This window comes from Passer domesticus, chromosome 8 (assembly GCF_036417665.1).
Source record: "Passer domesticus isolate bPasDom1 chromosome 8, bPasDom1.hap1, whole genome shotgun sequence".
Lineage (NCBI taxonomy): Eukaryota > Metazoa > Chordata > Aves > Passeriformes > Passeridae > Passer > Passer domesticus.
Genome location: NC_087481.1, coordinates 33,911,893 through 33,928,701, shown reverse-complemented (window position 1 = coordinate 33,928,701; position 16,809 = coordinate 33,911,893). Strand labels below are relative to the sequence as shown.

General features: G+C 37.3%; 1 protein-coding gene and 1 long non-coding RNA gene across 2 annotated transcripts in view; both read left to right on the top strand.

Moving 5' to 3' along the window:
• The window catches only part of LOC135306412 (pulmonary surfactant-associated protein A-like), a 299,646-nt gene that overhangs the window by 176,398 nt on the left and 106,439 nt on the right, over nt 1–16,809 (top strand). The window lies entirely within an intron of this gene.
• On the top strand, nt 3,366–4,246 carry LOC135305856 (uncharacterized). Its single transcript, XR_010366842.1, has 2 exons — nt 3,366–3,702; nt 3,844–4,246. It is a non-coding gene; the product is annotated as an uncharacterized LOC135305856 (long non-coding RNA).

The window sequence follows — 16,809 nt, the reverse complement described above, 5'->3', positions numbered from 1 at the left end:
TTTGTAAAGAAAAAGAAACTTATCTGTGACTTTGTTTTAAAATCCTAGTAAAGTTCACATTGGTTTTCTTGTCTGTCCTTCATTTACTTTCTGTTGACTCTCTCTTTCTGCCCCTTCCTCCATCCCTCCCAGTGGCTCAGCCTCTGAAAGATTTCCTGCCTTCCTGTTGGATACATTAGGCATCACAGTGACAGCATAGCCCAGTCACCATGGCATCAGGCTCCTTTTCAATGCAAGCAAAATTTCTGGGAAAATTTAAGTGCCAGATGATTCTGTTTTTACCTGCTTAAGATCTGATTTTTGAACAGGAAGCACAGGACTGAGAAAGATCTGCTTGGCTTATGGGGTATCTTAGAATTGGTTTAATACATTCATTAAAGGAGTGCACTTTTTTCAAGCTTACTGAATAGATGTACTGAAGTCACAGTGATAGAAGGTTTTCTGGTTTTAGGATAAAATACTATTTTGAAATAATTCACCCTTTTAAATTATAGATGTACTCCTAAATCCATCTGCTTTCACCTGAAGATTACATATTATTGAAGTCAGAGTATGTAATCTCAGTTTCTTAACATGTCCTTTGTTAAGTGTGTGACTTATTCTCTTCTCTGGTCATGCTAGAGACCTGCAGAGCAGGTTAGTTAATGTTACTTGCAAACCTTGTTTATGCATTTATAATTTCACATATTAGTTTCTTTGCAGTCTGGGCCAGGGGTCATCCAGAACTGTTACCCTCTTTTTTAAGGTTTTAAAAAACTTCTTTTTTAAGTTTTGCTTCACATCCATGTGCATGGTTCCATTTCAGTACACAGATGCTTCAGCTGCTGTTTCACCAGTCTTGCATAGAAAAAAGGCAAAGGATTTATTTAACTTTTCCTGGTCATCTTCCAAATGTGTGACTAATGATATTTGTTTCAGTATAATTTCCAGACTTATACTAGCTTGACTTTCAACAATTATTATCTTTCCTATAGCAATTTTAAAAATACATGGCATTTGTCTCTACTTTTTTAACATTCAAAGTGTACCATTGTTCCTTTTTTTCCCAAACCAACTTGTTATTACTCCATCTAATAATATTTTCCAGTCTAAGACTGCTTTTCTCCAAAGCCAGTCTCAGAAAAAAGGAAAGGCAGTTGTCAGTTTCAAAATAAATATCTGGAATATCATTGTTAATTCTTACTACCCCTGCCCCACTCTCTTTCAATTCATTCCCACCTGGAAAATTATTATTTTAGAACACAAATCTTGTTGTGCCTCTAGTTATAATACAGAGATATCTTGGTGCTTGTATTCCGTCCTGATGATATGTAAAGCTGTCTCAGTTTTCCTCCAGAAGCACCTCTGGATACTCATTCCCTATGGGCCTATTATATAAATTGACTCAGGTTTATCCATAGTGTGGTTTCAGGAGCAGAAATGCTGCCTCATTATTAACATTTTTAAAAATCTAATTATATTTGTAATCTTTTACCTAATTTATTTTTCTGTATTGATATTTATGTCAAAATAATTTCATATTTTATTCATTGCAAATTCACCAGTTTGTTTCTAAGCTTGAGTAAACTTGTATATAAGGAGAAAACTTCCTTGGACATGCTCAAGAATGGATTAATGAATTTTCTAATTAGAATAGTTCACTTTCTTCTAAGTTTTATATATATGGTAGTAAATCCTATCTGAAACTAATAAACAGGAAAAAAACTTCTTCAGGGAAGATCACTTGCAAACCTAAACTGAGCTCTGTTAACTGAAAAGCTGTAAGGTTCACAGAAGGTGAATTTTTATGGAGTTATTAATCAAAGTGAAAACACTACTCTGCAATGCACACGATGGGTCTGCTAGACTAGGTTTGTGTCAAAGTTATAATATGACTTTTTAAAAGGGAAAACTGTTTTTCCTTTTTTCCCCTTGCACATGAACATGCATAAACACACACAATTCTTTTCAGAAAAGTGCTCAGCCTAGAAAATCATGGTCAAGCTGATTAGAGTTTGGTAAAGTCAAAAAAGTCTTATAATGGGGAATTTTGAGGAAAGCTTTATTCTGTCTTTCTAATATTTTTTCCTTTAAAATGTACTATAATAGTCAGTGAGCCCATTAAAAATAAAGTAACAGCAAAAATTGATAATAGTCCATGCAATTAACTCTAAGCCAGGTGCAATGCACCTATTTTTACTGAGAATTGGGAAATCTTGTTCAAAGGTTTCATGCTGGATTTTTACATATATTGGTCAGAAATGGTTGGTAGTAGCAGGAATATAATTCTTTATAATGGAGAGATGGAGAGAGGTGTAATGAAGGCAACAGCTGGATTGATGGTGACAGTTCTGAGTGTGCTGTTTCTCAGCCTTGCCCAATTATGACATTTGGATGCCATTTTTAATTTTCACAAATTTGACCCAGAAGACATGGTAGTGTGAGTCTTTCCAACCTCATCAAGACCAGACTTGTACATATGTTAGACAAGCCATGGCTGTTTCTTTTAGTTACCCAATTGAATGGTGAGAGGTATTTAAGTGCAACTGTATTCCTGTCATGCATATTTGAGTGCTAGAGAGAAATATTTTCCCCTAGCTGCTGAGTAAGTTTGCATAGATTTTTTTTTTTTTCAATGCATAAGTTGCAATCAGTGTTTTAGTAAGTATGGTAAGATTTTAAAGTTTAGAAAGAAATAATCTGGGTAATTTCCCTAAAAGGAGATACCTGAAGAGTTTTGTCAGATCATGTGATAGTTTTGATATCTGCAGAACTGGAAGTCTGAACTTCCATGCTTAGGATGTTGTTGATAAAATTTTTAAAATGCATCTTTTCATTGGTATTGATATAACAGTTAAAACTGAGCAAAGCGGTTATTAACTTTTCTCAGGTGTGGCATCCAGCAGTTAGAATTCTGTCTTGTCCTTGTCCTTCATACACTGAGGTGATTATGCAAATACAGATCAGAAGAATAAACTGTAAAATTAAATGCTGATAACTTACATAAGTCTGTTTTAGAAGTTTAACCCAAACATCTGTCTGCTATTTTTGCAACAACATTTTATTTTCTTTCCAAAATAGTTCAAGTAGTGGAAAAATAATCATAATATTAATGTTAAGTGGAGCTATTCTTACATCCAAGGCTTGCACTGGGGGCAAATATTTCCCATTTCCTTTTATTATTCTGGTCAGGGAGAAGCAATAACTAAAACTGAGTAACTCTGGACTTCCATCCAGCTTTGGGAACTATTTGAGGAGTCCTTCTGTCTGGCCAGCCTGGAGCTCCTTCCACACCAGAGAACAATAGAATCATAGAATGTTTTGGGTTGGAAACGACCTTAAAGTCATAATCTACTTCCAGGGCCCCAGCCACAGGCAGGGACACCTTCCCTTGGTCAGGTTCCTCTCAGAGTCCCATCCAACCTGGTCTTGAACCCTTCCAGAGCTGAGGCCTCATCACCATATGAATAAAGAATTTCTTCCTTACTTCTCATCCTTTAGTTTTAAACCTTTTCCCCTGGTCCTGTCACCATCTGCACATGTAAAAGGTCCCTCTCCCTCTTTCATTGTGAGCTGCTCCTAGTACAGGCAGGCTGCCATAAGGTGTCCTTGGAGCCTCCTTTTGTCCACGCTGACCATCCCCAGCTCTCTCAGCCTGTCTTCAGAGGGGAGGGCTCCAGCCTCTGATCCTCCCTGTCGCCTCCTCCAGGCTCGCTGCAACAGGTCCATATGCTAGATTTGTAACAGCTTTGATTTTGCACATAGCTCAGAAATAATAGTTATTAATTTGACTGGTTTATGGCTAAAAAGATGATTGCTATCCAGGATGATAAGATCAGCTGTCAGCAGGCCTTTTATTTGCAGGGAAGGGACAGCAGATGCTCAGGAGAGCAGATGCAGAGGAAGAGCTACACCCAGGGAACCACTTGAATCAAACCATCTTTTATTAGCCATGAACAAATCACATGGCTGCTAAGAAGCCTTTATTAGCACTACTTTCAATTTTGCCACCAAAAATATCTGTGCTTAGAGCTGCTGAACATGTCCCAGTTTGTGAGACTGGGCTGTAGCAGTCCTGATGAATTTTGGCTGTGCTGCTCTCCAGGGACAGACAGACAGACAGGCTGTAGCCCCAGCCACCAAGCTGCTGTCCTGTTTGTGCTCTCTCTGTGCTCAGGAATCAGCATCCCATGGGAACAGGACATGCAGGAGCTGTGAACAGTTTACTTTATTAAGTAAATTTACTTAATAAAAGAAGTTAATTGAACATCTTGCATGGGTAACCTCTTTCAGTGTAGGCTTTTGGAAAATTTATTGCTTTTCCCTTTCATTGCTTTTCTTTGACTGATACTTTGTTCCATTGAATTCAAATGCAGTCCATCTGCATTAAAAATTATTTCACAATTTCTGGTCAGGAAGTGAATATTAGGAGAGGCTTTGAAGTTAGAAAGTATAAATCAGAAGAGGTTCTTTGATTCAGGGCTTTCTCAAAAAGCCCAAGCAAACTGGGTTAGAGGTGTTGATTGTGTCCTTTCTTTTTCTTTTGTGGTTTTGTTTGTTTGTTTGGTTTGATTTTTTAATAATTATTATATTTTTATACCCCAACTAGCTAATATTTCTCCAGCATACAATGAAAGTTTTAATCTGTTTACTTAAAAGAAAATTTGTTTTGTAAATCAAACATGTCATTAATATTTATTTTACAATATCAGCATTTGAGACTTCAAAGACACAGCCATTCTAAAGAAAAGGAGAGAATATGGTTATATTTTCCTGTGCAAGAAATATTGCTATTTTTCCAAATGGGACCTGTATGAATTTAAAATATGTGAAACTTTAAAAAACATTGATATAAAATTTATCAGTCTTAGCATGTATCCCACCTCAGCATGTTAATTTGTTGAACCAACTCTTCCATGCTTCAAAATGTCCAAGAAACTGATTAGACCTCAAATCTGTGTTCTGTTCCCTGACTTTGCAGTTATCTTTTCAATTATCTCAAATTTATCTTTTTGTTCACCTGGTTTTGTGCCATTTTTCAGTTAAATGTGATTTCATTTCTTCTGCAAATGATGTTTGATTAGAAGGAATAATTTGTTTTCTCTATGAGTATTTCTCAATTAACTGATTAGCAAGTTTGGCTGGGAGGTTTTTGTCATTTTTTTCTGCTTCAATGTTCTTTCCCTGTTTGAATCAGAGGTTTCAAGAATCCCCATCACATTATTTCTTTTTGGGTGCCTGCTTCTTTTTAAATACCTGAATGTTCAATTCATTTATAATAATATCAGAAAATAACAATAGTTTTGGTTTGCTTATTTATGACTTTCATTTTGTTTGAAAGTCTGTTTTATGAAAGAAAGGTTTTTCTGGAAGATCTAAGGGTCAGCTACCATTCTTTTTTGTTTTACAACAATCTATGTCTGCCATCTCATCAGCAAAACAGCATAAAACATCTGAATATGGATTTTAAAAACTGTCAGAGTCTTAAAGGAACTATGTTTTTTTCACATATGATGTTAGATATACATATATATATATAGATATATATAAACTGCATTAAATCTTCCTGTTATTTGGGAATTCATTTTTTGTAATGATTTTTGCTTGATTTATGAAAAATATTGAGGTAAATAATCAACATCTAAATCCTTTATTCAAACTGAAAGGGCAGTTTATATGTGAGAAAAGTGTATCTGATGTTTAGGAGATGAAGCCTTCTACAGGCTATAATGTTCCTTTTTCCAGTCATGCAGTTGAATAAATGACCCTTAGTAGCTATCACTATTACATCAGTGTAAACACGAAAGGTGACAACCTGCTTTTATTAAAGATGTTGGCAATGCTTAGGTGACCTCACAGAACCAGAATATGGGAGTAGAACAAACATCTCAGAAATGAAAACTTCACTTTTGTTTCCACAAGGAAAGAAAAACTTGGATGTTCAATAGATGAACTATTTTATTGCAGAATTCTGCTTACCTCTCTTTTTAGTATGCCTGTCTCAGCTGGATGAAATTTTTCAGTCTTTATAGACTCATTAGTACTGAGCATGTAGCTCTTCATGAAAGGAGAGCTGAAACCCAACTAGCTGATCCTGTGAAAAAGTTTCCACAGCTTTTTAAAATGGGCTGGAAACTGCAATAGAACTGACAGATTTTTGGATTATAATTTGAAAAAATTTTTTTCATTGATATTATGAAAGAAGATAGTAACACAGAACTTTAAAATCTGCACTTGCAAATTTCCCTGTGAACCCTGGTCGAGTTGCTTTACTGTCTGAGATGCATGTTTGAGTGTGTATAATTTCATAGATTAAACCCACAGGCTATCAGTTTCCCTGTGTCTAATAAACATGATCTATGCAGAATTGATTTTGCTTGGCCAGTTTCAAGATGAAAATGTACTTTTATCTATTTTTCTGAAGTGTTTATTGAGGTCATTTCACATACTGAAGCAGGAAAGGTAAATATTCAGTATTTTCACGAGATACATGAGCAGCAAGAGGATAAAATATTGCTTGAATGACTTGGCCTCCACCAAATTAATCCAATCCCCATGCAAAAATGAGACTGGGGAAAAAATATGTGCAAGACAAAACACAAGCACAAGAGTCTAAAATTTTTCATAGGCTCCATGTAACACTGTCTTTCATCTTCCCTTTTGCACGTTATTCTGGAACGTGCACTGCACTGCCACCAAATGTTGGGGTGGAGGAAAAGAAGAACCCTTTAGGAGTTTTTTTACTTCCATCTTTTTAGTGCTGCTCTGAGTCTCTCTGTATTGCTATTTGCCTTCAGCTGCACAGAGACCTAATGCAGCTGAAAAAGCCAAACTTGATTCTGCAGGACTGAGCATGGCTGGGTGCTGAGATCTCCAGCTGCTCATCTGAGACATCAGAGCCTCCTCTGAAACTGATCTCATCATCCTTTTGGGCCTCCTTCTAACTGGATTCTTCCAATCAGCAAGAGAATCTACAATAACGGGGATTTTAATAGTATTTCCCTAATGTCATTTGAAGATGCATTGCAAAGGCTGTAAAGGTTGTCTGACTTTTGACCAATTTTTTGCCAAACTTTCTGCCTTCTACATTTACTCAAAGGTGTCAAACATTTTCTATTCCCATCACAAATGGCTGAAATAGAGAATTTTTCAAATTCAGTGAGACATTTGCTGCATCACTTGATTTTGAACACTTTGCTTAATCTGCTTTTAAAAGTTTGTTTGGGCCACATCAGCATTTGAGTTACCTAAATAATTATTTTTATTGTGTGTCCGTGTGGGAGAGAAGGAGTGTTAGTGGTTTTTTTCCAATACCTACAGTTATTGATCAATGTAAATCTGGAAGAGGGGTAGGGAAGCAAGTTTAGTGATGTCGGACACCTTTTTTGGACAAGTCTCTGCTGGTAGGGACTGGAGCAAAACCAGAAAATTCTAGACAATTTTTAGTGATGTATAAAAAGCTGTACTAGAGAACAAAATACCTGCACTTAAATCTTTTGTGGTTATGTATATCACATATAACATTTTCTTCAGAGCTGATCCTCTGTTTACACAATAAATATATTTACCACTGTTTAAATGATTATTCAGTATATAATACCAGTAGCAATTTCTCTCAAGCAGGGATGAGTTAAAATAATTACTATAATGGAATTTTAACATTCCTCAGCTCTTGAATATTTGGTTTCTCCATTATCAGGGTTTTTATTAGGGGAGCCAGAAATAGATATGATGACCTTGGAGAGCTTCAGGATTTCTGTTTGCCTATGAATTCATCATGCTTCCTTATCTATTAAGAGAGGCTGCTAGCAAAATCAGTAGTTTACTATCAGCTAGATAATCAGTAATGGTGCAGGTTGATACAGAATACATGTCTTCAAGTCCCATACATATGTTTTAATAAAAATAGATTTAAACTGACTTTTAAGCCCCATACTTTTTAATTGGTATTGCATCAATTTAATACCATAATGAAATTGTTATAGCACAGAAACCTTATCTATAACATTTTCATCAGTAAGTGCCAAATCTGAGGTGTCACTTAAGCTGACCATAAATATTTGGTTTTATATTAAAAAAACTAGAAAAAATAGTCTCATCACAAATATAACTGCAGAGGTTCCTAAAGCATGACAGCAAATTTTTCTCTCTGCTCTTACAGCTTGCGTCATTGGTAGGGTTAAAAAGAGAAGTGGTTGTCTAGCAACACTGACATCTTTATTTCTTGTTTTGATAGTGCTAATCTATCAGCATCTGTACCTAATGGGAACACATAATTTAGAATTTTTTCTTACAGCCCCGTATGTGAAGCAAAATATAATTTTAGTAGTAGGCAAGAAACTGAATTTGACCTTCATTTTAAAGAGATTGTGTTGTCATTTTAATATTATTTAGTAATGCACAGTAATTAATAATTAGCACATGTACAGTAATTTTTAAAGGTTATTAATAAAAATTGTATTCTTCAAAAATAATTCCTGACTTTAGATTGACATAATACTAATTCGTAAATTGCAGTAGGTATTATCCTTTGGATTAATCTTTGTATTGTTAGAAAAAAGTAAGGTGTTTTCAGGTTTTTTTTTTCCCCTAGATGATTTTTATCAAGTGCCAACTAGATTTATAGGATGATATTTTCTGCTGAATTCATATTCTTTTCCCTTCTTAGCCCAAGTAGTCTGATTTGTCTGGTGGCCAAATTTTTTTAAAGCATAGGAAGAGTAAGCTGAAAGCATAAGGGAAGAGATGATTGAACTTGGAAATGGGTAATTTCAAGGTATTCAACTTAAACAAAAGACAAATTCTGAAATGTGGAAAGGGTTCAGATGCTAAAGAAAAGAGGGAAGTGGTGCATTAAGTGAGGACCAAGATACACTAAAAATCTAAGAAACAGCAAGAGGTAGAGAAGTCTGAAATAGTAATGTAGTTTTGAATTGGATTCAGCTGTGAATTCAGGTGTGGACATTGTAATTAATGTGGCCTGTGTGACTAAGAAAGAGCTCCTTGGTGTTATGCTTGAAAAGGGAGGAAACCAGTCAAATACTATCAGTAAAACTGCTCAAAAAAAGGCTAAATACAGTGGTTCTGTTTAGTCATTGGTACTTTTGTGATTGTACAGTAAAGCACTTTAACTCCTAGGATAGAGGAGGGTATTTTTAAGAGGCGATGGAATGATAGTGTATTTCACTCTGAAGTGTAGAATTTTGAAAACAAACAAAATACTATTGCTGGGATCCTGGTTTTGATTAAAAGTTCTCCTTGCTCAGCATCCTGCTTGTGCCAGTAACCTGTGAAGGTAAGAAACGTCACACATACTTAAAACCTGTCTTTAGGATATTTTTCTTGGTTCTGGGAAGTACTTTTGGGATATCTCAAATCAGAATCTGTACATAAATACTTTTTAATGGATATTGTTGGATGTGTTTTGCATTAGTTATTTTCCTTCTGTTGTGAATCAATGTGTATTTTGGGTCTGGGTGGTATGTGAATAAGGGGCTTCGAAATGTTCTTGTTTTGTACATTCTTTAGCTTGTTCTAGCAAGCTGCTACACAATAACACTGGTTTGCCTATGCCTTGTATGATGGGAAATAGCAAATACTAATTTCCCACTTGCTTTTGTGGTATTATTCATAATTTTATAGCTTTCTGTGGCAGTTCCCAGTCATTAATTTCTTGAAAAACACCCTCCTTGGGAGGCAGGTACAGTGCCATGAAGCCAGGGGTAGCTGTCTGTCTCAGCAGGTTGGGCATGGTGCAGACATCCATTTACAGCAGGTCCAGAGAACAGATGGCCAAAGAATATGTCTATGGGGAACCTTAAAAAATAGAAATGACAATCTGGGACACTATTTATGACATATATGGTGAGCAGGATAAGCAGATACTTTATACGTCATTAAAGGACTTGTTACTTGCAATTGTGAGGATTATTAGAATTGGGGTAGTGCAAGGATTTTTGTAATACTTATATGAAAAAGAAGTCTCTTCTCCTTTTGAAGACAAGTTTGAGTTTTCTCAGATATTGAATATATGTTTCCCAGAAATTTTTGTAAATCTTGAGCAAATATTATCAGACCTGGATAGATTCTTCAATATACCTAATTCTTTTAGGACATTTCCAAGATATCTGTGTAAATGCAGGGGATTCTCAGCTGAAGCCTAGAAAGTTAGTGTCATATATCTCATACCTTGAGGATGTACATCTGAATTACCACAGAAAGCACCAGAAAAGCATGATTGAAAATTTGAAATGTTGGAGTGTAATATCAGAACCGTTCAAGCCAAGCAGCCTTGGTGCATTTAATGACATGTCTGCTGAAGGTTTAACTTGGTTAATTTTCCTAGTTTTTCCATAAGTTGGTTAAAGGTTTAAGAGAGGAGTTAGAAGCATGGAGTTGTGCTGTGTTTGCTGCTGTAAGTGATCCTGTGACAGGGGCTTCCCCTGCCTCTGGGCACAGCAGCCTTCTCTCACCCATAGGTGAGACAGGAAAGTGTTCATGTCCTGCTTGCATTTGGTCACGGAGAGGCTGACCCCACCTGGGCAGGACTGAAGTGCCCTTACAGAAGTTTGCTCTGCAGTTTCAACAGAACAAAGTTTGAGTGGGAAAACTTGAGTGGCCACCCCATCCCAGACCATAGAGATGGTGTCAGTCTGGGAATTTGGGAGCAAAGGAGTTGAGGGAGAGTAAAATGAGTGAGAACAGGGCTCAATGTGTTAGATGATGATTGAGGAATGAGATGGGGGAAAAAATGGTGGGAGTTCAAGGAATGAGGGATTCTTTGCCTCCCTAAGTTAAGCCCCAGGGATCAGTATTTAAAAGTTATGCAAGAAGCCAGTCCTGCATGCCAGCACACTGCAGACATGGGAGTGTGTAATTCATCTTCTCTTTTCACTTTTAATACCCTTTCAGACTGTTATATCTTCCCATCCTGTCTCCATTTTCAGCTACCCAGGTTGATAAATATTTAATTATATAAATTTTCTGTCATAAATCATTTCTTCTATGCTTTAATCTGTTCTGCTGGTCTTTTCTTAACACACTGCAATTTGTCAGTCTTACAGCTAACATTATTTCCTGCACTGAATTAATTCTTTGTAGTGTGTTCATGCCAAAAACAGGCCAAAGGTCAGGCAATTATTTCTGCAATGCATTGTCTTCATGGATTTTAGTGTGCAAATGCACTAACTCTGCTTTGTTTTTGGTATTTCTGCAACGTGGGAGTTTCTATCACCCACACTTCTCTTTTGTTGTATTTTCTAGATTTCTTCCACTCAGTGAATAGCCAGCCACACGTTGATTTTTATGTCCCTAGGTGTTTTTCATGTGCATTTTTCTAAATTGAAACTCATGCTGTCATTTTCTGCCCACTAGTGCCTCTGGCTCTGTCACTAACATTTCTCAGCTCTGACTGATATTCACAACTCTTTCTGATTTACTATTGTCTGTAAATTGCACCAGAGCATTATAAAGATATTTTTTAAAAAAGGCAGAGCTCATTAAAAAAATTCTAGAAGACATTTTTTTCCCAAACTTACTATGTTCTCATCAACCACCTTGTCTGTTGTCCCCAGAGGATATCATACTTTGTGATATCAGAAATCAAATCTCATGCTTAAAAAAGATAATAGCCTTCATTTTCATATTGGCACCTTTTTTTCTTCTTAATGGTATTCTTCCTTGGTCTCTAAAGTACAAAGTTGAATAAATGTGTACGTAGGAAAACCTGGCGAGAGATTTGTCTCATTACAAGACTAAGGCTAGAAGTCACAGCTTATTTCAAGGGGTGATCTTATTTAAAAGTAAATGGGGGAAGTCTTCAAGAGGAAGAGAAAAGACAAAGCTTCCTAAGTACTTCATGCTCAGAAAACTGTAACATGCTGTCCTTAGACATGTTTTGGAAAACTGCAGTACTCCTCAGTGCTATTCCTGTATAGTTCTAGTAATTTGGCTAGATTTCTCTGGCTGTCCTCCCAGGTGTCATGGGAAAATAAAATAGAAAATGAGAGATTGTGAGACTTCTCAGCTTGGTGCTCTGAGTGAGAGTACAGCACATGGTGGGTGAAAGTCAGCTGACTTGATCAGGAGTTCTGTTCACAAATCTGGCAGGATGGCTGTGTCTGCTGTGGTGATCTGTAATTTACTGCAGAGATCCTATTTGGATGTATTAGGTGCCCCTGCTGATCAGTCCCCTCTAGCTGTGACAAATAGAAGCTGGTTCCTGGCTCTTTGGGTGGGGCACTGACTGCTGCTCTCTGGAGAGGATCATGGCAATCATTCCTAAGACAAAAAGACAAAAATTATTATTCCAAGGGACAAAAGGAGCAGTGGGCAGCCTTGCCATCCCGCTTGAAATTTCTCTGCCTGTTTCTAGGGAGCCTCTCAGTTCCCTGAGGGCAGCTGCACACACTTTTGTTGGGAAGGTGACTGATGCCAAGGAGCACCTGACACTGAGAGATTCTCCTAAGGCTAAAAGTCTCACCTTTCTGCCAGTTTGCCACGTGGCTCAAGTGATAACCAAGAAAGCTGAGAGAGAAACCCCAGGCCTGCCAAGTGGCTGCTCTGCCATGGACACATGGTAGCACAGTGAGGAAGTTGGCATGATCAAATGAATTACCACTGCCCCCTGCAAGGTATCTGAGATGGTGGAAGAGATCCAGATTCAGGGACAGCTGTGAACAAAAGCTTCCAATTTTTTAGTGCATCATTAAAGATACAAAATGAGTCCAACAGTAAAAGGATCTGTTTTAGAGGAAATTTCCTTACAAGAACTGAGGGCAGGCTAAGTGCTCTGATTCCTGCTTACAGATGTGTTTTACCACCAACCAGAGAGAGAGAGGCATATGGATCCACAAAATCTGTGTCTTTCAGTGTGCAGTACATCTCATAGGAAACTACAAATGTATTATCCACTGGTATAAAAATTCTCAAATTAAGAAACTGATGTTTCAATGTGGAATTTCTATCCTACAGTGAATTGAAAAAATTGAAACAGGTAGAGCGGGGTATTGAAAAAAAAAAACAAACCAGAAAACCCTGTTCACAAGCTTTTAGTATCCCCTCTCATAGAATACAGTCTAGGTCTTTATTTCCTATTATTTTTAATCGTTTAGGGTTCTGCTGCCTTCTGTTCTTTTGCAAGGTCCTGTCTAACAAAGAGCAAGCACAGAGCCAGTGGAACAGCTTGTGCAGTTATTGCTACTGAGGCATTTTAATTCTTGGACTTGCCCCCTTTCCTGGGGCAGCCATTTAAGAGACAGGTCTCCCACCAGGTGCACTAAATACTCTTCCAAGGAAATGCAGCCTAATTGCTTTCATTCTGCTTCTGAACCTCAGGGCCAGGGAAAAGACAATGGTCTAGAACAGCCATAACTTGAGATACTGAAGTATCCTTGGCAGTTTGCTTTGATGTGTGCAAGAATTCAGAGCAAGATTAATAAAAGTAGAAATGTTCATGAAGTCTATTTTGTTTAGTTTAAATATGGCTTAAGTCTATTCCATTAAGGTAGCTAAATAAGGAAGCAAATTCACAAAAATATTCCTTCAGTGGGAAATCAGTCTGCTGTGGTTTAAGATATTGGAACTGCTTTTCATAAATGTGCTCCTGGGTCTTAACAAAATGTTTGCTGTAAATGGCAAATAAGTTATGTTCTCATTGGTCTCAGCTTGTCAACTTTTTTGAATTTCTTCCCTGCCACAGATTTCTGTCACAGCTTTTTGTCAAAATAGGATGATGCCTTTGTTAGACCACTCATGTACTGATTTGAGAAAGACTTGTTGTAGGCTTAAATAGTCTCAGGACTAAGAACACTTCTTGTATTTGGAATCTTGGAAGTGCTGTGGATTTTTATAGGGTTATTTTTTAGTTATTGTTATATCCTGAGAGTGTACCCAATAGGAAGGAGGCTACAATGGCCAATCTGAAAAAAACCGTACATATAACGTAAAATTCTCCATTCATGTTTTGAAATAAAAACATCGAGTAAAAAGTTTTAATAAAATGTATGATTTAACAATATTAGCTCAGACTTCTGCCAGAATTTCCCACATTTTCAATGTTACGGTAGGCTGAATGCAATGTACAGGTAACAAGAGATACTTCTCTATAGTTTTCAAAAGCTACACTTGAACCCTCTAAATTTTTCGGTATTCTAATCTTCTGGAGCCTCTTCTTAGAGAAGGGATCTGCTCTTTGGTTAGAATTAAAGAAATCAGCTTGTACTGTAAAACACAGTTACTGGCTCTTAAGTTGGATGTCCAATTAAATGTAGTGTAATACTCAGAGAAAGGAGATGACCTGCAATGAGGTATTAATTGATTGACACGAACCACTTCTGCTTCCCTCCGGTTCTGCTGAAGGAGTTCTGTCTGTTGATATTTATGCAAGAGAGCTAGCAAGAAAGAAAGACTACTCTGTAGAAGATTATGTTTCCAGTGCTCTGGAGTTGGCAGAAATATCAGACTGACCAGTCAGCCTCTTTCTGTGTATTTTTTAAACATCACTTTCACTGTTACCTTAGTTTGTTCACACAGTCCGTGTGAAAAATCATGGTACAAAAATTAAGCAGCCCTTGTCTTGTGCCCAGTAGTTTTGAGATCTTTTTGCCATTTTGTAAACTTTCAGAGCACAGTTCTGAGAGTCGCCAGAGTTCTGCAAAGATTTACATAAAATGTAGAAAGGTATAACAGGGAAAAAACTTATTGTTCCTTTCCTTCTCCCTCCCCCCATTTTCTTTTGTACTGTGAGCAGTTTCCCCCCAAATCTCACCCTTTTAAAGAAGCTAATTACTGCTCTTCACTGGCATGCATTAGCATTATGCTGTTGTCAGTCTGTCAGGTGCACTTAGTCAGGGTTTAATAGGCTTGCAGTGAGCTACAATTAAACTCTGGAATTAACATTTAAAGAGTGTTTACATGATTTCCTCTTCCCTTCCTCCCCCGCAGCAGTTTGCTTAAAGACGCAAGCAGCTTTCTGCTTTGCTTTAATTGTTATGTGAGGGAAATACTGAAGAAATCCATGAAGTCGACTTTCCTTTAAAATTTGAGCTCTATTTTTTGCAGCTCTTGGGAAACATTACAGTGCTATTTTTCAAAGGAAAATTGTAGCGATTTAAAACCGTCTGGTCAAACATAACTCTCATAACCATGCTAACAAATGTCAGCAATTAAAAAGAGGGAGAGTTGTTGCTCATTTAGAAGCAGCGTCGGTTGGTCCAGAGGCAGAGGAGACTTGCATGGGCATGAATTTCTGCTTTCTCTGTGGCCTTCAGGAGCTTCACTTTGCTGTCTGCAGAGCTCAGTGCTTGGTCTCTCAAAAAGTTAAGTCATATTTGTACGGGTTTAGACTGCACTCTTTGTACAGATGTTTTTTTCCCAGTCAGGGAGGAATCCTTTATGCTTTGTCAGTCCCATCAGGGTCCTCTTGGCATTAACTTAGAGCAGTTTTGCTTCCTCATTTGACCAAAAGCTCTTTCAAAGACCTCAAGACTCAAGAAAGCCCCGCGCAGTCCTGCTTCCTCTGCAGAAGTCACCTATGGGCTGAAAGAACTTCAGGAATTAAATGTCAAATACATATTTTGTGCTGCGCATGCTCCAGAGACCATTGGTGGGAAGCCTCTTAGTAATGGGTACAGAGGGATGAGTTTTGAGGATTCAAAATTCTCAGTGGGGAAAATTAACGTCATGTTAAATCTGTGCTGTGCCTACCCAGCTATTTTAACTCACTGCAGCTGAGGGTATGCACTAGAGAGTGGGGGGTTTGTTGGCTTAGGCATTGGATGGAAAAGGAGAATCTGTTGCATTTCATGTAAATAACGACTTTGCAATTTAGCTCTTAAGTATTTTTTAGATATCCCTACTTTTCAAACAAAACATGCAAGTCTAAGGTTTCGCTTTTGGCAGACTTATTGCTAGATTGTACATTGTCTTTTATTTATTAGTGGTTATTGCCTTTATCATCTTTATGTAAGACAGTTGTAGCTCCCTGGATTTATATGTGGAATCTGAGGGTAGCAGTACCTCAGTTTGAGAAATTTCAGAGATGTTTTGGTGCTCAGATGACACATGTCCAAACTCTCTCCTTCATTTCTATGTGCAGATATTTGATCTCCATCCTAAATTCTTCAAATTAAGAAGCTATTCATCTCTGTATTACTTGCAAATATATAGGATGGTAGTTGAGGGAAATGGGAGGGTTTTAAACTAAACAGATGATATTGTTAGTCCTTCAGTATAGAATTAAATTTTCTTTCATGGGGACGTGAGGGAATGTTTTGGAAAAAACCCCTTGAAATCTCCACATAACTCAAAAACCAGCACTCATGCAGCCAGGTTACTGCTAATTGCTGCATAAATATATTGGCCACAAGTGACAAGACCAAACCAATGGTCAGCCTCAGTTCCTCTTCCACCATTTCCCTGTAACTTCAGAACTTGTCCCATTTTTCTCAGCACAGCTGTTATCAGAAGAGTTTCTATGGTTTCTGATGATGAATTCTATTGAACAAAAGGGGAATTTGAAAGCCATTCAAAAGGTGCTGCAGAACCAGCATTTGGACAGAGGTAGTGAATCCTAAATTGAAGCAGAGGAATTAATGTCATGTCATAAGTTGTTTTCCCACCATGGGAGGAGGGAGGAACACAAAAACAACCAAAGGTGCCAAAGCCTTTTGTGATTCACTTAGTTTCATAACAATAGTAAGTTTTTGCTATCCAGTTGGTGATTGATCTCTTTTAGCTTCCTTTTGACTACACTGTTTAAATCATGCCATTTAAACCAGTATTTAACATTACACAAATCTTTTGATTCAGATTTTTAATGTCATAATCTCC